This window comes from Humulus lupulus, chromosome X (assembly GCF_963169125.1).
Source record: "Humulus lupulus chromosome X, drHumLupu1.1, whole genome shotgun sequence".
Lineage (NCBI taxonomy): Eukaryota > Viridiplantae > Streptophyta > Magnoliopsida > Rosales > Cannabaceae > Humulus > Humulus lupulus.
The window spans coordinates 10559604-10578119 of record NC_084802.1 but is presented as its reverse complement, the minus strand read 5'-3'; the positions used below and the strand labels follow the sequence as shown (position 1 = coordinate 10578119).

General features: G+C 43.0%; 1 non-coding gene across 1 annotated transcript; it reads right to left on the bottom strand.

The window, feature by feature from the left end:
• Nucleotides 1-1705: 1705 nt before the first annotated feature.
• On the bottom strand, nt 1706-1812 carry LOC133807733 (small nucleolar RNA R71). Its single transcript, XR_009879630.1, has one exon. It is a non-coding gene; the product is annotated as a small nucleolar RNA R71 (small nucleolar RNA).
• Between the last annotated feature and the right edge of the window lie 16704 nt (nt 1813-18516).

Here is an 18516-nt window from a genome sequence, read left to right as displayed (position 1 = left end):
TTCCAATATCAAAGTTAATTGTTGTTTGTTCTAATTTGGTTATGTTTGTTTTACATTTATTTGGATCAAGGTTGTATTGTGTTTCAGGAATTGTTGGTATATGACAAAAGGCACTCATACCAATAGATCTTGAAATTGAAATAACGTGCAGACATAACTGAATGATAAAGAAACAGTTGAATTTCACCATGGCTGAGAACACAAATAATGTTGTTGTTATCCCCAAAAAATGGAGATCGATGACGTGGCAATAGAGGTGACAAGTGGCAGTACATGATCCGTAAAAGACATATTAAATAGTCAATAAATACATTGACTCCTCAGAGTTGTGATAAAATTTTGACTGGCTTGAGAAGTGTCATGATCGACCAGGCATGACCTTGTCCGACCAGTCACGACATTACTGCCCAGGAGTGACATTGCTGCCCAAGAGTGCCATGTTAGAGGAGAGACATGGCATGCTAGACCAGAGTGCCATGTTAGACGAGAGACATGGCATGCTAGACCAGAGTGCCATGTTAGACCAGCATGCACATGTCCTAGCATTTGCATATGTCTAGCATGCATGTGTCCGACCAGCACTTGCATATGTCCAGCATGCATGTGTCCGACCAGCACTTGCATATGTCCAGCATGCATATGTCCTACCAGCAAGTGCATGTCCTACCAGCCAAGTGCGTGACTGTCCAGTAGAGGTGTGTTCGACCAGCTTGAAGGAGATATGGGTCGACCAGATAGAGGAGGACTAAGTCAAGATTCCCAGAAATGGCTTCAACAAGAACCGATCTTGGCATATGCGGGAATATCTCATTTTTCCCACAAATTGGGTGTTCTGTTAAATTTTGAATATTTTTGTAATTTAAATATAATAAAGATAATAAAATATCCCGATTATAGGGGATATCAGATGTATGATCCTAAGCCTATAAATATATGGCTTATGGGATTAGAAAGGGAGTTCTTCTTTCTTTTGGGACTTTTGGGGAAGTTTTGGGTCTAAGTTTTCTAGAGAGAGAAAGTGCTTGTATCTGAAAGAATTCTTGTATTCTTGTAATCTGTACTGAAGAAACTCAGTTGGCTTAGTTCATCTGATCTTGAGTACAGATCTATAATCACAACTCTAAGTGGATTAGGCTATTACCAACATATTGGGGCTGAACCACTATAAAAATTGCGTGTGTTATTTACTTTTTTTATAAAACCATCTGTGTCGTTTAATTTCTCTTGAAGGTTTATTCGTTTTTGACATTCTCACGTCGTTGGCCAAAAACGCGGTCAACAGTTGTCAACAACAATGCAAATATAGGTAATGCAGCTGAAGCTGATTCGCCATTAAGAAACTATGTACTCCCTATTGTTACAGGGATACATTCAAGCCTTCGTCCTCCAACTGTTGAGGCAAATAATTTTGAGATAAAACCCTCAATTATTCAGATGGTACAGAATTGTGTACAATTTGGGGGGGGGGGGGGGGGGGGTTACTAAATGAGGATCCAAATCTCCATATCACAAACTTTTAGAACTATGCGCGACATTCAAAATACATGGGGTGAGTAATGATGTTGTAAGATTGAGATTATTCCCATTTTCACTAAGGGACAGAGCTAGGAGTTGGTTGAATTCATTATAAGCCAACTCTATACTTACTTGGGAAGATTTGGCTTAGAAATTCCTTGGTAAATATTTTCCTCTTGCCAAGTCAGCCAGAATAAGAGGAGAGATTAATAACTTCCATCAACTGGATGTGGAGTCTTTATATGATACATGGGAACGATTTAAAGAGTTGCAAATGAAATGCCCACATCATGGAATAGAGAAGTGGCTGCTAGCTCATACTTTTTACAATGGTTTGGGAGCAATACAAGGACAATTATAGATGCAGCATCAGGAGGAGCGTTTATGAGAAAAAGCGCTAATGAAGCATATGAATTATTGGAAGAGATGAACATGAATAATTATAATTGGCCTACTGAGCGTGAGAATAAGAAAGTAGCAGGAGTCTTAGAAGTTGAGCCAATTGTGCTATTGACTGCTCAGGTAGCATCTCTAACCAAGAAATTGCAACAGACTAATCTCGCTGCACAAGCAATGCAAGTACAGAATATCGTGAGTTGTGAGATTTATGGGGGACCACATTCTTATGAACAATGCCCGAGCACAACTAGTTGCTCAATTGATGTGAATAACATGCCTTTGAAACAAGCACAAGTTATTGGTAATTTTTCAAGACCTGCACCCAACACTTACTCAAATTCCTATACTCTTGCTTGGAAAAAACAAATTAATTTGTCTTGGAAAAATAATCAAGGGTTACAACCACAATATCCACAGTACCCACCTCAACAACTACCTCAACCGACTTATGGATTACATTCTAGACCATATTATGATCCAAATCCACGCCCATCACATCCACCACCATATCCTCAAATGAACCCACCAACAATTCAGTAGACAGCAAGGGAAGGTCTTCAATTAGGAGTTTGGAGACACAAATAGGTCAATTGGGTCAAATGTTTTCTAGTAGACAGCAAGGGAATTTGCCTAGTTCCACAGAGGTAAATCCTAAAGAACAATGTCAAGCTGTCACTCTGAGGAGTGGGACTAAGCATGATGGACCTGCAATGGATGATAAAGGGAAGAATACAGAGGATCAACATGTTACTAGTCCAATACAAGAGGGGGTTACTGAAGACCTTCCAAAAACAGAAAAACCTAAATATACTGAGCTTACACCAAAGATTCCATATATTCTCCAAATTTCTTGAGGTATTTAAGAAGCTTCACATTAACATTCCTTTTGCAGCGGCTTTAGAACAAATGCCTAGTTATGTGAAGTTTATGAAAGAGATATTGTCTAATAAGAGAAAAATGGGTGATGATGAAACCGTTGCATTAACTGAAGAGTGTAGTACAATCATTCAAAAGAAGCTTCCTCAAAATTTACGAGATCCGGGCATCTTTACTATACCTTGCACTATTGGGAACTTTCATTGTGAGAGAGCTTTATGTGATTTGGATGCAAGCACAAATTTAATGCCGCTGTTTGTATTTAAAAGGCTTAGTTTGGGGGAAGCTAGACCCACTACTGTTACTCTTCAACTAGTTGATCATTCATTAACACATCCTAGAGGTATTATAGAGGGCGTTCTAGTAAAGGTAGATAAGTTCATTTTCCCAGCGGATTTCATTGTATTAGATATGGAGGAAGATGAGGACGTACCTATTATATTGGGACGACCATTTTTGGCCATGGGGCAAGCATTGATAGACGTTTGGAAGGGAGAGTTAAGGCTTAGAGTACAAGGTGATGATGTATTCTTTAATGTTTTCAAAGCTTTGAAATATCCTTCAGTGAGTGACATTTGTTTTGTGTTAGTGTATTGGAGGAACCAAGTAAAGTGGTACAGTCTATAAAGGATCCACTAGAGTTGAGTTTGATTGCAAGTCCTGAAGAATGTGCTGGTACTGAAGCCAGTAAGTATGTTAAGTGGTTGAATTCATCAGGGTAAATTTATAAAAATAAATATGAGGAATTGGGGCAAGTGTCTGAGAGAACTCTTCCATCCATTGAGAAACCACTAGCTCTTGAGTTAAAAATCTTACCTGATCATCTTAAGTGCGCTTATTTGGGTAAGGATGACACTCTCCTAGTTATTATTTCAACTTCTTTATCTGTGATTGAAGAAGAGATGCTTCTTAGGGTATTAAGGGCTCATAAATTAGCAGTTGGATGAACTTTGGCAGATATTAAGGGTATTAGTCCTTCAACAGTGATGCACCATGTATGGAGGATGATATTAAACCTAGTATTGATGCTCAAAGGAGGCTCAATCCTTCAATGAAAGAAGTGGTAAGGAAAGAAATCCTTAAATGGTTGGAAGCAGGGATAATTTACCCAGTATTTGACAGTGCTTGGGTTAGTCCTGTCCAGGTAGTTCCAAAGAAAGGTGGCATGATGGTGGTTAAAAAAAATAATAATAATGAACTTATTCCAACTCGTACAGTGATGGGGTGGAGAATTTGTATTGATTACCGTAAGCTAAATAAGGCCACCAGGAAAGACCATTTTCCTTTACCTTTTGTAGATCAGATGCTAGACAGATTGAAAGGCTATCCTTATTACTGCTTCTTGGATGGATATACGGGGTACCATCAAATTCCTATAGCACCGGAGGATCAAGAAAAGACTACCTTCACATGCCCTTATGGAGCATTTTCCTTTTGGAGGATGCCATTTGGGTTATGTAATGCTCCCACCAACTTTCAAAGATGTATGATGTCTATTTTTTCAGACATGGTGGAAAAAGGTATTGAAATTTTTATGGATGACTTTTCAGTCTTTGGACCCTCTTTCGATGGATGTTTAGCTAATTTGGAAAGGGTTCTAAAAAGATGTGAGGAGTAAAATTTAATATTAAACTGGGAGAAATGTCACTTTATGGTGACAGACGGTATAGTGTTGGGCCACAAGATTTCACGCCATGGAATTGAAGTAGACAAGGTCAAGATTTCAACAATAGAAAATTTACCTCCTCAAGTGTCTGTTAAAGGGGTTTGAAGTTTTTTGGGCCATGCTGGATTTTATAGGAGGTTCACAAAGGACTTTTAAAAAATTTCGAAGCCCTTATCTACTTTACTTATGAATGGTGTGGTATTCAACTTTGATTCTAATTGTTTAAGGGCATTTAAAACACTGAAGGAGAAATTGGTATATGCTCAAATTGTTGTATCACCGAATTGGGAAATTCCTTTTGAATTAATGTGTGATTCTAGGGATTATGTAGTAGGAGCGGTTCTTGGATAGCGAGTTGACAAGGTATTTCGAACGATTTATTATGCTAGTAGAACCTTGAAAGATGCTCAATTAAATTATGCAACTACTGAGAAGGAATTACTTGCAATAGTCTCTGCATTTGACAAGTTCAGGCCATATTTAAGTGGTAATAGGGTGATTGTTTATACATATCATTTAGCTATTAAATATCGTATGACCAAAAAGGATGCTAAACCTCGCTTGATTTGATGAGTCCTATTATTACAAGAGTTTGATATGGAAATTGGTGATAAGAAGGGGACAGAAAATCTAGTTGCTGATCATTTATCTAGATTAGAAAAAGAAGAAGAGCATAATGCTAAAGAGGAGCCAATTGATGAAAATTTTCCACATGAAAAATTATTTTCGATTGAATGTGAAAAGAAGATACCATGGTTGGCAGATTATGTCAACTATTTGGTAGCTAAAGTTGTGCCTCTAAACATGTCAAGGAAGCAAATAAAAAAGTTCTATTCGGAAGTGAAGCATTATTATTGGGATGAACCCATTCTTTTTCATCATTGTGCTGATCAAGTGATTAGAAGATGTGTCCCAAAAGAGGAAATGCTTTCCATACTTATTCACTGCCATAATTTACATTGTTGTGGCCATTTTGGGGGAACAAGGACAGCCGCAAAAGTTTTGCAATGTGGGTTTTATTGGCCTACATTATTTAAAGATGTTAATGCCTTTGTTAAGAGTTGTGATCGTTGCCAAAGGACCGATAATAAATCCAGAAGAGATCAAATGCCAATGAATGTGTGGATACTAAAAATCCACCAAGGAAAAAAGGTCCAGTCTCTTATTGAAGTAAACGACTAAGGGGCACCGAAGGTGTCAAGTATGTGATAGAGGCAAAAGAGGCCACACATTTGCCAGGCCCCAGGCCTCACGAAGTTATTCCATGCCCATGGGAGACAAATGCGAGATGCCCCCGTCTCACGCACATGCCTCCAAGCCGCATCCCCCCACGAGATGCCTCCGTCTTGCGTGCATGGCTCCTAGCCGTGCCCCTCGCAAGACACCTCCATCTCGCGTGTGTGCTCCCAGCTGCATCACGCTTGCGCAGAGTCATGGCCCCAGCCTCGTGAGACCCTCTCTCTCACGCATGCGAACCTAGCTATGTTGTGCCTCAGTGAGTCCATCCCACACCATGCCTCCGCAAGGCCACCTCGCCTTGCACCTCAGCGAGGCCATCTTGCCTCGTGCCTTCACAAGATCGTCTCACCCCACGCCTTAGCGAGGCCGTCACACCCCGTGCCTTAACGAGACCATCTCGCCTCGCGCCTCAGTGAGGCCATCCTGCACCATGCCTTCATGAGGCCACCTCGTCTTGCTCCTTAGCGAGGCTATCTCACCCCGTGCCTTCGCAAGACCGTCTCACCCCATGCCTTCGTGAGACCTTCTCGCCCCATGCCTTCGCGAGACCATCTCGCCTCGTGCCTCAGCGAGGTTATCACGTACCATGCCTCCGCGAGGCCACCTCGCATTGCACCTCAGTGAGGTCATCTTGCTCCGTGCCTTTGCAAGACCATCTCGCCTCACACCTCAGCAAGGCCATCTCACACCGTGCCTTCGCGAGGCCATCTCGCCCCATGCCTCCACAAGGCCCACTTACCTTACACGACCACCTCATGCCTAAGGTCTCGTGAGGACCCTGTCGAACTGATGTCAAGCCTCACACGGAGACTCTAGCCGCCTGGGTCTGTATGGCACACGCCTGACCAATGCCTCGCATGACATACGCCCCTTTGCGCCCAAGATCTCACGAGGTGCCCCTCATGCTTCGTAAGTGTGTATCCATGAAGGCCACAAGTAGTTTGATGCTTAGCAGAATATAGAGTGGCCTGAGGCATAGGCACATCTTGGAAAGGTGAAAAGATCTACGAGGCACGTGGAACGCGTAAGGGTATGGAGCATACATATCAACCAAAGGAATCCCCAAGCACGCCTATGATGTTCGTACTCGACAAGTAGTGGAGGTACGGCACGGTACCAAGGCAGGAATGCTGTTGAAGACCCCTGACACGTACTAAAGTTGACCACCACTCCACCAACACCACTACCACCTGCGTTACTATCCTGACAGTGTACCCGTGTACTATTTTGTCCCTAGGGACCACCATGTATAAGGGGTCATTAGAGTCTAGCTATAAATAGATCTTCACACCTCACAATAACGGGTTGGAAAATTCATTGTATACTCAGGCTAATAAGACATATACGAATGTTTACTCCATTGTTGATCTGCGCTTATTTTTCCTTAAGTCTATTCTAAGTTCTTACTTAGTTATCTACTTACTAAGCTTTGAGTTTTTCGACGTAACATTGTTGACGAGTTCTCACCGTCAATAGTTTGGCGCTGTCTGTGGGAAGAACAACTATCAAGTCGTTGTTCTTCCATCGATTTTGACAAGAAAAAAATGCCAAGGCATTCAAAATGCCTATGGGAATCTCAGGATGCTGAGATCCACCTTGATGGAGGCCAACTAAAAGCCACCAGAAGAGACATTCCACCACTTGAGAATGAAGGCATGCCAGAGGAATATCCGACCCCTGGAGAGGAGAAGGAGGCATCACTCCTAGAATTCCAATGAACCATCTACGACCTGTGTGGGTGGCCTGAGTATGCACCCTCCTCCTCAACCACTAATTGCACCGTGCTCCGACCACCGGGATCCATGCCCCTCTTTGCACAAGCCCAATAATAGTTTGTGGGTGCACTCCGTGAGTCCCAGCTCCAGAACTTGCTTTTAGGAGAATGAGATACGCATAAAAATTCAAAGGATGGAAGCCACTCTGGAGAACATGTCGGAGGTGTTGAATGACCTACTACAAGGAAGGTCAAGCATGCCCCTTCCTCAGCATAGGAGAAAAAAGCATGCATAAGGAGAAACCAATATACCCATGGACGGTGACAAAACGCAACTGTCCACTTGTTTTACCCCTCACCCAGAACGCAAGGAAGATTGTACACCAGTGGCGAAACCTGGCGCGAACCCCACCTACGGGAGGTGCGAACCCCACCTACGAGAGGTGCAAACCCAAGGCTACCCCCACAAGAACTCTTCCTAACTTGAGGGTGAAATTTAACTCAAGAGGGTCCGGGGTAAAAACCACACCCCCCTCAGCTCCCCTGAGGGACACAACCAAATCAAGGGTTCAGTCTGAGAACTCGCAAGACTTCTTAAGCAAAAAAAAGAGGAAACTAGACATTGGAATGCAAAGCCATCGAGGCAAGATTATCACTGCACCTGGGGGGCACAAAGATGATGAAGAATTTGACCATGATTCGCTCTTCACATGGGAGATCCAAGTTGAGCAACTCCCTACCAGCTTCAAAGAGCCTCGCATGACTTCGTACGAGGGTACTATGGATCCAAAGTATCACTTAGAATCCTTCAATAACTTGATGAGGTTAAGGGGGATAAACAGCACAGCAAAGTGCAATTGCTTTGTTGTTACACTTAAAGGAGTTGCGTACACGTGGTTTAAGAGGTTAAGGCCAAGAACCATCAAGTCGTGGCAGCAATTCTCTGGCGAATTTCTTCAGCAACACCATGCAGTCTTTGATTACGTTATGCCAATTACCAGCCTCGCTAACATAAAACAAGGCGAGAATGAAAGTCTGAAGGGCTATATCCATAGGTTCAATATGGAAGCAACAAAGTTGGGAAGTTCAACTAAAAAGGAGCTCAAGATGGCTATTACAGCCAGAGTTCGTCCAGGAAGAAAGTTATGGGGTAACATGCTCCAGAGAGAGGTTACAAACTTAGATAACTTCTTCGAAAGAGCACATAGATATATACGTGTGGAAGAGGAGCATAAGGACTTGCATGTTGAGGGAAGCAAACCTTCCTCCAATCTCCCTTCTACCAATACATCTAAAGATTCCGTGTAGTAGAGAACGTTGTGATAGAGGAGTTGCTGTTCAAGTTGAAAATTGGAAGAGGACTACAAAAAGGCTTTAAAGAAGAAGCTAGTAGGATTCATCAAATCATCACAATCGGCCCCTGTAAAGACCCAAAGAAGTCGCCTAGCTGATTTCAAAGATCTGGAATTGTCAAAGTATATCGGAGAGAACAAAAAACAAAGTACTTGGCAAGAAATATCCCACAAACCACTTAGGAGGTATCAGACCTGACCTCAATAGGCACTTAGCCATGTGCGAAATAGGTGCCTAGCCTCGTGAGCCTCAACAGGCATCCTGCCTTGTGCAAATTAGGTGTCTAGCCTCGTGAACCTCAATAGGAACCTAGCCATGTGCAAAATAGGTGCCTAGCCTTGTGAGCCTCAACAGGCACCTAGCCATGTGAAAAATAAGTGCGTAGCCTCACGAACCTCAATAGATGCTTGCCCAAGTGCAAAACAGGCGTATGGCCTTGTGACATCTAGCGATGAACCTTATGAGACAACATTTCAATCTATAAGGACTAGCTACCCTTATAGAATCTAAAAAAGTCGAAAGGTCCCTCAAAAGTGACCTCTTAACGAACAAACCCATCCTGCAAAGGGACCACGTCATAGAAGACGAAAGAGGAGCCCAAAGAGATCCCCAAGTCTCGATCGACTGAGTCGCCTTACCAAGGGAAAAAAAGGCCTTGAAAATAGGTGTTCGCAAGGTTTCACAAGGATCATCTCCCTATAAGGGTCCCAACCCGAGGGGAGATCCCCTCAAAAACCAAAAAAGGGTCTCAAGGAAGACGCTTATGAAAAGGGTCTCAAAGAAGACGCTTATGAAAATGGTCTCAAAGAAGACGCTTGCAAAAAGGGTCTCAAAGAAGACGCTTGAAAAAATAGTACTATGCCTAATGACGAGAAGGACGCTTCTCGCAGAAAATAAAACACACGTGTAAAAATATATAAAAGGATAGCAAGAGCCCAAGGGGTCAACATATCCTTACAACTAGTCAAGGTGCACCAACAGACACGAATCACACGCAGTAGAGAGGTCCCAAAGGGAACCTTTTCAGAATAAAGGGGTGCTAGTAAGAGACTCGTGTGCATAAAGGCACATGATAATGCTCTGTCACAAGATGAGCATAAGACGTAGCGAGACTCGTTACAAGTTCCTCATGAAGAAAACACTAAATTCAGAAAAACCTCTCAGGTAAAATAAGTCAAGTAACATTACAACCAAATCAAAGTAAAAATATAGAAGTTGCCCACACATGGGACCGAAAGATGGGGCAGGAAAAAAATTCATGGTTTCCTGTCGCGAGCACTCTACTCGGCGACCTTAGCAATATCGTGGTCACTGAATGAGGAGAAGTTGGAGCCAAGATTCTGTTCCATATAAGAACTTTAGCTTCCACTCTTTTCTTAATCTTAGATGGAGATGAAGTCTTCTCTACAACTGCTCCTACCTTGTGTATGGCCTCAACAAATTGTTTCTCAAGTCCCCGAATCTTGGCAATAAGCCGGTCATTCTCCACCATGGCCAAAGGTAGATCTTTTGTCGACATCACTTATACTTCAAGTATAACGCCCTGGATAGCCAAGACCGTTACACTGTGTGTTTATAAAGAGCTAGACTTGCTAATCAAGCCATTTAAATAAAATCGTGTTATTGAAACTATAAAGGAACTAGGGTTAAAAGCGTTTTGGTCTCAAAAGCCACATTTTCATTAAAAAGCATCATCTGTTACATGGGATCCCAAAAATATTAAGTTCAAAGACCGTTTACAAAAGACACAAGGTTTATGTACAACAACCGACCATACTAAGGCAAAACAAGCAGTTAGGTGATCCCTGTCCTGGTCCACTCCTCGACCGTGGCGGTCGAACCGCTGGCTACGTACACTCCACCTCGGAGCTCTCCACCTTAGGCTTGGTCCAACTTGCCCTTGCCTTTACCTGCACCACGTAGCACCCGTGAGCCAAGGCTCAGCAAGAAAACACAACAACAACAGAGCATAAACAATTAGCAGACAAGTCAATGTCTCACATTGCACTACATAATCTCAACCATATCATCAATCAGTGTAGTCAAGAATTCCACATACTAGGCATATCAATTCATATCATTAACAATTCACAAATGATAACTAGGGCTAGCGCCCTCAGGCTGCTCCCTCCGTTATCCCGTTGTCCTTGGCTACCAGTGGCCAATTCGCGCCCTGTGCGCTAAAATCATGTACGACACTCTTAGACTACTTTTACATGTCCCATGGCGTAATACCAACATTGACACGATACTACTCTCGGGAGCACCTAGTCCCATCACAATCATACAACCGGGTGCAGTTTTCTTACCTTTCAATTCACTAGTTTCCGATGCCACAAAGCCGCGAGCACGGTCCTCTACCCCGAGCCTCTCCAAAGACCTAGTCACAACACAAATGAAACATCCTTTGTCACTAATCAATCCAAAACTACTTCCCAGAACCAATCCCACACTCTCGGAATCCCCCAAATCCCTAAAACAATGCACCGAAGCCATCCCCGGAACCCCCGGAGCAAAGGCTCAAAATTGCAAAATCCCATGTTCTGAAATTGGCCTAGCGCCGCGGCGCTGCCCTATAGGGCCGCAGCGCCCAGCAAGTTAGAGAGCTTGCTCTGCCCAGAAACAGCCTCGCGCCGTAGCGCCCAAGAACAGGGCCGCGGCGCTCCTTCGCGAACCCAGATTTCTGAGTTTTCCCTTGCGTTTTTCCAGAACCCAAATCATCCCAAATTCATACCCAAGCCCCAAAACAAATTCAAAACCCCAAATAGACCATTCAACAACCTATAAACATTATAATCTAGCTCAATTACACAACCACTCACATAATTCATACTTAAATTTCAGATTCAAACCCTTGAACCAAAACTTGAGAAAAGTGCAAACCAGACCTTTAGATTCTTAAACCATAACAGTTACGAAAATTAAACATGATACACTCTTACCTCAGTCAAGAACCCAGCTTGAATTCTCCTCAACTCTAGCTTCAAATCACCTCTCTTTTGATTATTCCAACTCTGAATTCATGCAAAACCAGCCACTAACTTGTTTCAATTCATGCTTATCCTCTAAAAACCAGATTTGAAACTTAAACAAATCATAGACAAATCCTTACCTCTGAGTAATCTTGGCCTAGGCTTGATTTGATTACTTCAAACCCCTTGATTCTCCTTCCAAGACTCAAATTCAGCTTCCCTCTTCTACTTTTCTTTTACTCTATTTCTAGGTCTCCAAAATTCAGCATAAATAAATTTCCAAAGTGTTATACGTGATTACATTTTCCTTCAGCTGAAACTCATCTAAACCACTGCCAAAAGACCACCTTATCCCTCCACTAATACCCCTTCCTAACTAAACCTCAAGGGCACACTTGTCCTTTTACTTACATTACAATTCTACCACTTCTCCAACAAAACCTGTTACTCTCTATGGTTACTAATAGTTACACAAGTTACCAAATCACCAGTTACCACTAACTAGCTTTCTAGGACCGTCTCGGCACATGCATCACATTGATATTACCACACCCACGTGGTACAAATCACATAACATAATTATCACATAACATAATACACATAGTCATATAACATGCTTTAAATCATAATCATGCATCTTAATCATTAAAATCACACATAATTCCCATTATGCCCTCCAGGCCACTAATCAGGGCCCTTAAGCCTAATTAGTGAATTTGGGTCGTTACATCAAGGGTATCAATCAATAGGCAAGTACTTATAGACTTCCTAGGCAAGTCAACCCGTTCGTAATAAAGAAGAAGTCAACAAGACGAAAGGGCTACAAGGAAGAATGGCTAAAACACTCTTCATTCTAAACTTTGACAAGCGCTAGATATGCGTAAAGCACCCAAGGTAATAGCTTAAGAGCACCACATGAGAGCAAACCCTATCCAAGCGATGCTTATTTGGCTATTCGGGTAGAGTGCCTCATGCTTCTTCCTGCAGTCCAACATTTGTACAACAATGACACCCTTGGGATCTATATAAAAGAATGATTGGCGTTAATTAAACTTCAAAGGATTCATAAGGATCGCCACTCATGAAATATGTTTTTCCATATCTTATAAATGGAGAAAAGCACTTGCACCATGAATGTCACAAAGATGGCACCAAAAAAAAAAAAATAAATAAATAAAGAAAAAAAAGAGAGAAAAAGAAAGAGAAGAGTCTACAAGAACGCTTAAAGGCCTCCCTATAGACTGGGGGGCAAGTGTGGATGCCAAAAATCCACCAAGGAAAAAGGTCTGGTCCCTTATTGAAGTAAACAACTAAGGGGCGCTGAACGTGTCAAGTATGCGATAGAGGCAGAAGAGGCCACACATTTGCGAGGCCCTAGGCCTCACGAAGTTATTCCATGCCCATGGGAGAGAAATACGAGATGCCCCCGTCTCACACATATGCCTCCAAGCTGCATCCCCCCATGAGACGCCTTCGTCTCGCTTGCATGGCTCCTAGCCGTGCCCCTCGCGAGATGCGTCCATCTCATTCGTGTGCTCCCAGGTGCATCACTCCTGCGCAGAGTCATGGCCCTAGCCTCGCGAGAACCTCCATCTCAGCGCGACAATCTCGCATCGTGCCTCCGTGAGGCCACCTCGCCTTACACCTCAGCGAGGCCATCTCGCCCTGTGCCTTCACAAGACCATCTCGCCTTGCGCTTCAGTGAGGCTGACACGCCTTGTGCCTTCGTGAGACCATCTCACCTCGCGCCTCAGTGGGACCATCCTGCATTGTGCCTCCACGAGGCCACCTCGCCTTGCACCTCAATGAGGCCATCTCACCCCGTGCCTTCACAAGACCGTCTCACTCTGTGCCTTAGCGAGGCCGTCACGCCTCATGCCTTCGCGAGACCATCTCGCCTCGCGCCTCAGTGAGGCCATTCCGCACTATGCCTCTGCGAGGCCACCTCGCCTTGCACCTCAGCGAGGCCATCTCGCCCCGTGCCTTCGCAAGACCGTCTCGCCCCGCGCCTCAGCGAGGCCGTCATGCCCCGTGCCTTCGCGAGACCATCTCACCTCGTGCCTCAGCGAGGCCATCCCACACTGTTCCTTCGTGAGGCCACCTCGCCTCGTACCTCAGTGAGGCCATCTCGCCTCTTGCCTTTGCAAGACCATCTCACCTCGCGCCTCAGTGGGGCCATCCTGCATTGTGCCTCCATGAGGCCACCTCTCCTTGCATCTCAATGAGGCCATCTCACCCCGTGCCTTCACAAGACCGTCTCACTCTGTGCCTTAGCGAGGCCGTCACGCCTCATGCCTTCGTGAGACTATCTCGCCTCGCGCCTCAGTGAGGCCATTCCGCACTATGCCTCCGCGAGGCCACCTCGCCTTGCACCTCAGCGAGGCCATCTCGCCCCGTGCCTTCGCAAGACCGTCTCGCCCCGCGCCTCAGCAAGGCTGTCATGCCCCGTGCCTTCGCGAGACCATCTCGCCTCGCGCCTCAGCGAGGCCACCTCTCCTCGCACCTCAGTGAGGCCATCTCGCCTCCTGTCTTTACAAGACCGTCTTGCCTCGCGCCTCAGTGAGGTTGTCTTGCACTGTGCCTCTGCGAGGCCACCTCGCCTTGCTCCACATCAAGACCATCTTGCATCGTGCCTCCACAAGGCCCACCTACCTTACACGACCACCTCATGCCTAAGGTCTCGCGAGGACCCCCTCATGCTGATGTCAAGCCTTGTGCGGAGACTTCAACGACCTAGGTCCGCATGGCACACGCCTGACCAACACCTCGCCCGATATAGGCCCTTTTGCGCCTAAGATCTCGCGAGGCGCCCCTCGTGCTTCACAAGTGTGTATCCACGAAGCCCACAAGTAGTCTGATGCTTAGCAGATAGAGTGGCCTGAGGCATAGGCACATCTTGGAAAGGCAAAAACATCTATGGGGCACGTGGAACACGTCAGGGTACGGAACATACGTATCAACCAAATGAATCCCCAAGCACGCCTATGATGTTCGTACCTAACAAGTAGTGGAGGTACGACACAAAAACAAGGCAGGAGTGCTATTGCAGACCCCTGACACGTACTAAAGCCAACCAACAATCCACCAACACCACTACCACGTGCGCTGCTATCCTGATAGTGTACCCGTGTACTATTTTGTCCCCAGGGACCACCGTGTATAAGGAATCATTAGAGCCCAGCTATAAATAGTCCTTCACCCCTCACAATAAGGGGTTGGAAAATTCATTGTATACTCAGGCTATTAAGAAATATACGAATGTTTACTCCATTGTTGATCTGCGCTTATTTTTCCTCAAGTCTATTCTAAGTTCTTAGTTATCTACGTACTAAGCTTTGAGTTTTCTGACCTAACATCGTTGACGAGTTCTCACCATCAACAGAATGGAATTCTGGAGGTTGAGCTGTTTGATATGTGGGGGATAGATTTTATGGGACCTTTCCTATCATCCTATAATAATAAGTACATTTTGCTGGCAGTAGATTATGTTTCTAAATGGGTGGAAGCTATAGCAACTCCTACTTGTGATGGAAATGAGGTACTTAAATTTCTTCATGAGAATATTTTTACTCGGTTTGGTACTCCAAGAGCCATTATTAGTGAAAGAGGCAGTCATTTCTGTAATAAATCATTCACATCTCAATGTGCTCGTTATGGAGTTCATCACAGAAAGGCCCTGCTTTATCATCCACTTGCCAATGGTCAAGCTGAAGTGTCAAACTAAGAAATTCAAAGTATGTTAGAGAAAACTATAAATACATCAAGGAAAGATTGTTCGAAAAAGCTTGATGATTCACTGTGGGCTTATTGCACAACCTTTAAGACTCCGATTGGTATGTCACCATATCGGTTGGTATTTGGGAAGTCATGTCATTTACCAGTTGAACTTGAGCATCGAGCATATTGGACGGTGAAAAAGTTGAATGTTGATTTATTTATGGCGGGACAGAATAGGCTTCTAGAGTTGAATGAGCTTGATGAATTTAGAAATGAAGCTTATGAAAATGCAAAGATTTATAAAGAAAAGTCTAAGGCTTTTCATGATAAAAGGATCATTAGAAAGGATTTCCAACCAGGAGATAAATTTATGTTATTTAATTCTAGATCGAAGCTGTTTCCTGGTAAATTAAAGTCTAGATTGTCGGGACCCTTCACAGTTGTGGTCTCATTACCTTATGGAGCGGTTCAGATTCATAGCGAGAAAACATGACATTTTAAAGTAAATGGTCAGAGGTTAAAGATTTATTTGGAAGGACCGGTGAAAAAGTGCAAATCAGTGATGGTTTTGGAACCCCTTTAAATGGGGTATTCAGTGTCCGGCTAAATGACGTTAGCGACAACGCTATAGGAGGCATTCCTATATTTAATATTAGTTTTAGTTTTTTTTAATTAGTGGAAAATTTTATTTAATTTTACTGTGGAGTTTATTTACTTTTATTTTATTTTATTTTTAGTATAAAGTTTGTAAAAAAATCGTGCAAATCGTGAAAAAGTTGTTTTTTCAATTAGTCTTCAGGCCAAGTCGCGACTTGAACTAGCAAGTCGCGACATTAACACAAGTCAGAGAGCACTTAGAAATTAAAGTAATGGCGGGTCGCGACTTGGGCTTATAAGTTGCAAACCTTGGCTGAAACAGAGAGCATATGAGTTTTAAGAATAGAGGCGGGCTACAACTTGAAGAGGCTGAGTCTCGACGCCTGGCAAAAAGGATTCTGGAAAAATCTGAGGCAGGCCGCAACTTGCCTTATCTGGGTTGCGGCGAGCCTGTGTCAGACAGAGGGGAAGTGGTTTTAAAATCAATTTTTCAAGACATATCCATCATTTTTCATTTCGTTTCATCCTAAACCAGTTTTTCTTGTGAAAAAGCTCTCAATTTTCTTCCATTTATCATTTTATTTCAAATCCTCTTCAACTATATTCCTAATTTCTAATTCCTAATCCATATTGATTTCTTTCTTCCTTGTTTTTTTCCTAACCCTATTTTTTTTTTCTATTGGTGCTAATTGAAGATTAAAGGAGAATTCAAGAGTGGGCAATTTTTTAGATTTAAAGGCTTGTAAGTTTTCTCTTTTTGAAGTTTTCATTGAAGTAATTTTTTACTAAGGGATTACATTGGATTGTTGAACTACTTGTTAGTGTATTTAGCGTCTTTGGGTGAAATTTTTGGAAGTATTCAATGAGGAAGTTCAGAAATTTAGGGGAAGTGCTGCCCAATTTTTTGTGTGATATTTTTGATCAATTATGTAAGTATGGGTCCAAGGAAACAACCTACTAGGGCTGCATATTCTAAGAATAGTAATCTCCCCTCAACATCCTGCACCCAACCAACCTAAACTTAGCCAATCCCGCCAACACCTCAACCAATTCTAGAATTCAATCCGACGCGATTTATTAACAAGGATGTCTATGATCACTATCAATGGTTATCTTAGCGTCCAGTCATTAAAGAGCGCAGAATGGAATATCAAGAAGAATCGTACCCTCAAGAAACTTATAACATTATTAGGAATGAGATTCTACGTCGTGGTTGGAAACTTTTTGTGGATGATAAGATACCGAAGGCCAATTATTCACTGGTTTGTAAATTTTACACCAACTTTCCTGGGGCTGTTAATAAAAAGGTGTTTGTTAGAGGGGTTTCAGTTGAGTGTGCAATTGATAATATTGATGCCCTATATAGATTACCAATGTTGTCTCAAGAAGAAGATGAATACTATCTATTGGTGTATCATAGTGAAGTTGATTGGACTGAGGTGGCATAAACTTTAGGAATTCCTGGTGCTTCTTTTGTTATGCAGAATGGGGAACCGAAACATTTACGGAGATATCAAATGAATAGTGTGGCCAAAGCCTGGACTCTTTTTGTGAGTGCGCGTCTTATGCCCAACACCCACTTGTCTGAAGTGGGGACTGATAGGTGTCTCCTAGTGTATGCTATTATGATGGGACTCTCTATTGATATTGGCCGAGTTATCCTCCAAAGTATCAAGGATTTATGTAGATTAACTACTACTGCCAGATTGGGGCACATATCAATGATACTGATTTATGTGAAGTCTGGGAGGTTCCTAAATATCCTAGTGATATTTATAGGAAGGCTATGGGGCCTATTTATCGTGCTACAGTGAATAAATTCAATGCCCCATCCTTGGAGCCACCAGACCCAGGAATGTGAGAGTTGAAAGGGAAAGAGAAGCGACTGAGGAACCCATACCTACCAATTATCAACAAGATGGATTAAGGGCAACTGAGGAGGAGAGGAGAGAAGAATATCCTCAATATCTGGCACTTAAGGCTCCACCAGATCCGCACTTGGCCATATTAGATTATATCATTCGACAGAATTTCATAGAGCTCAAGTTGATAGACAGAATGAGCTGGTTTACCGATGGTGAAACCAAGAGGCGGACCGCCAGTACTTTCCTCATCCACCGCCTTGGCATCCTTTTCCAGATCCACCACCATTTTAAAAGTGATTCGCACCAGGTAAGTTTTCATTTTTTTTTACTTATTTTTAAACATTGGGGACAATGTTTAGTTTAAGTTTGGGGGAGGGAGATTATTTTTCTGTTAGTTTTGTTTTGTGTGATTTGTTTAGTTATGTTAGTGTTTAGAGTTTTGTTTTAGTGTGTTTTGTTCCAACATGAATAATGATTGACAACAAGTGCGGATGAGAATGAATTGAATGTTATGAGTACAATTCAAAGAAAATGAAATCTGAAAAAAAAATCTGTGTGCTTGATTTAACACTCCGTTAGTTCATTTTAGTTTAGATAACATTT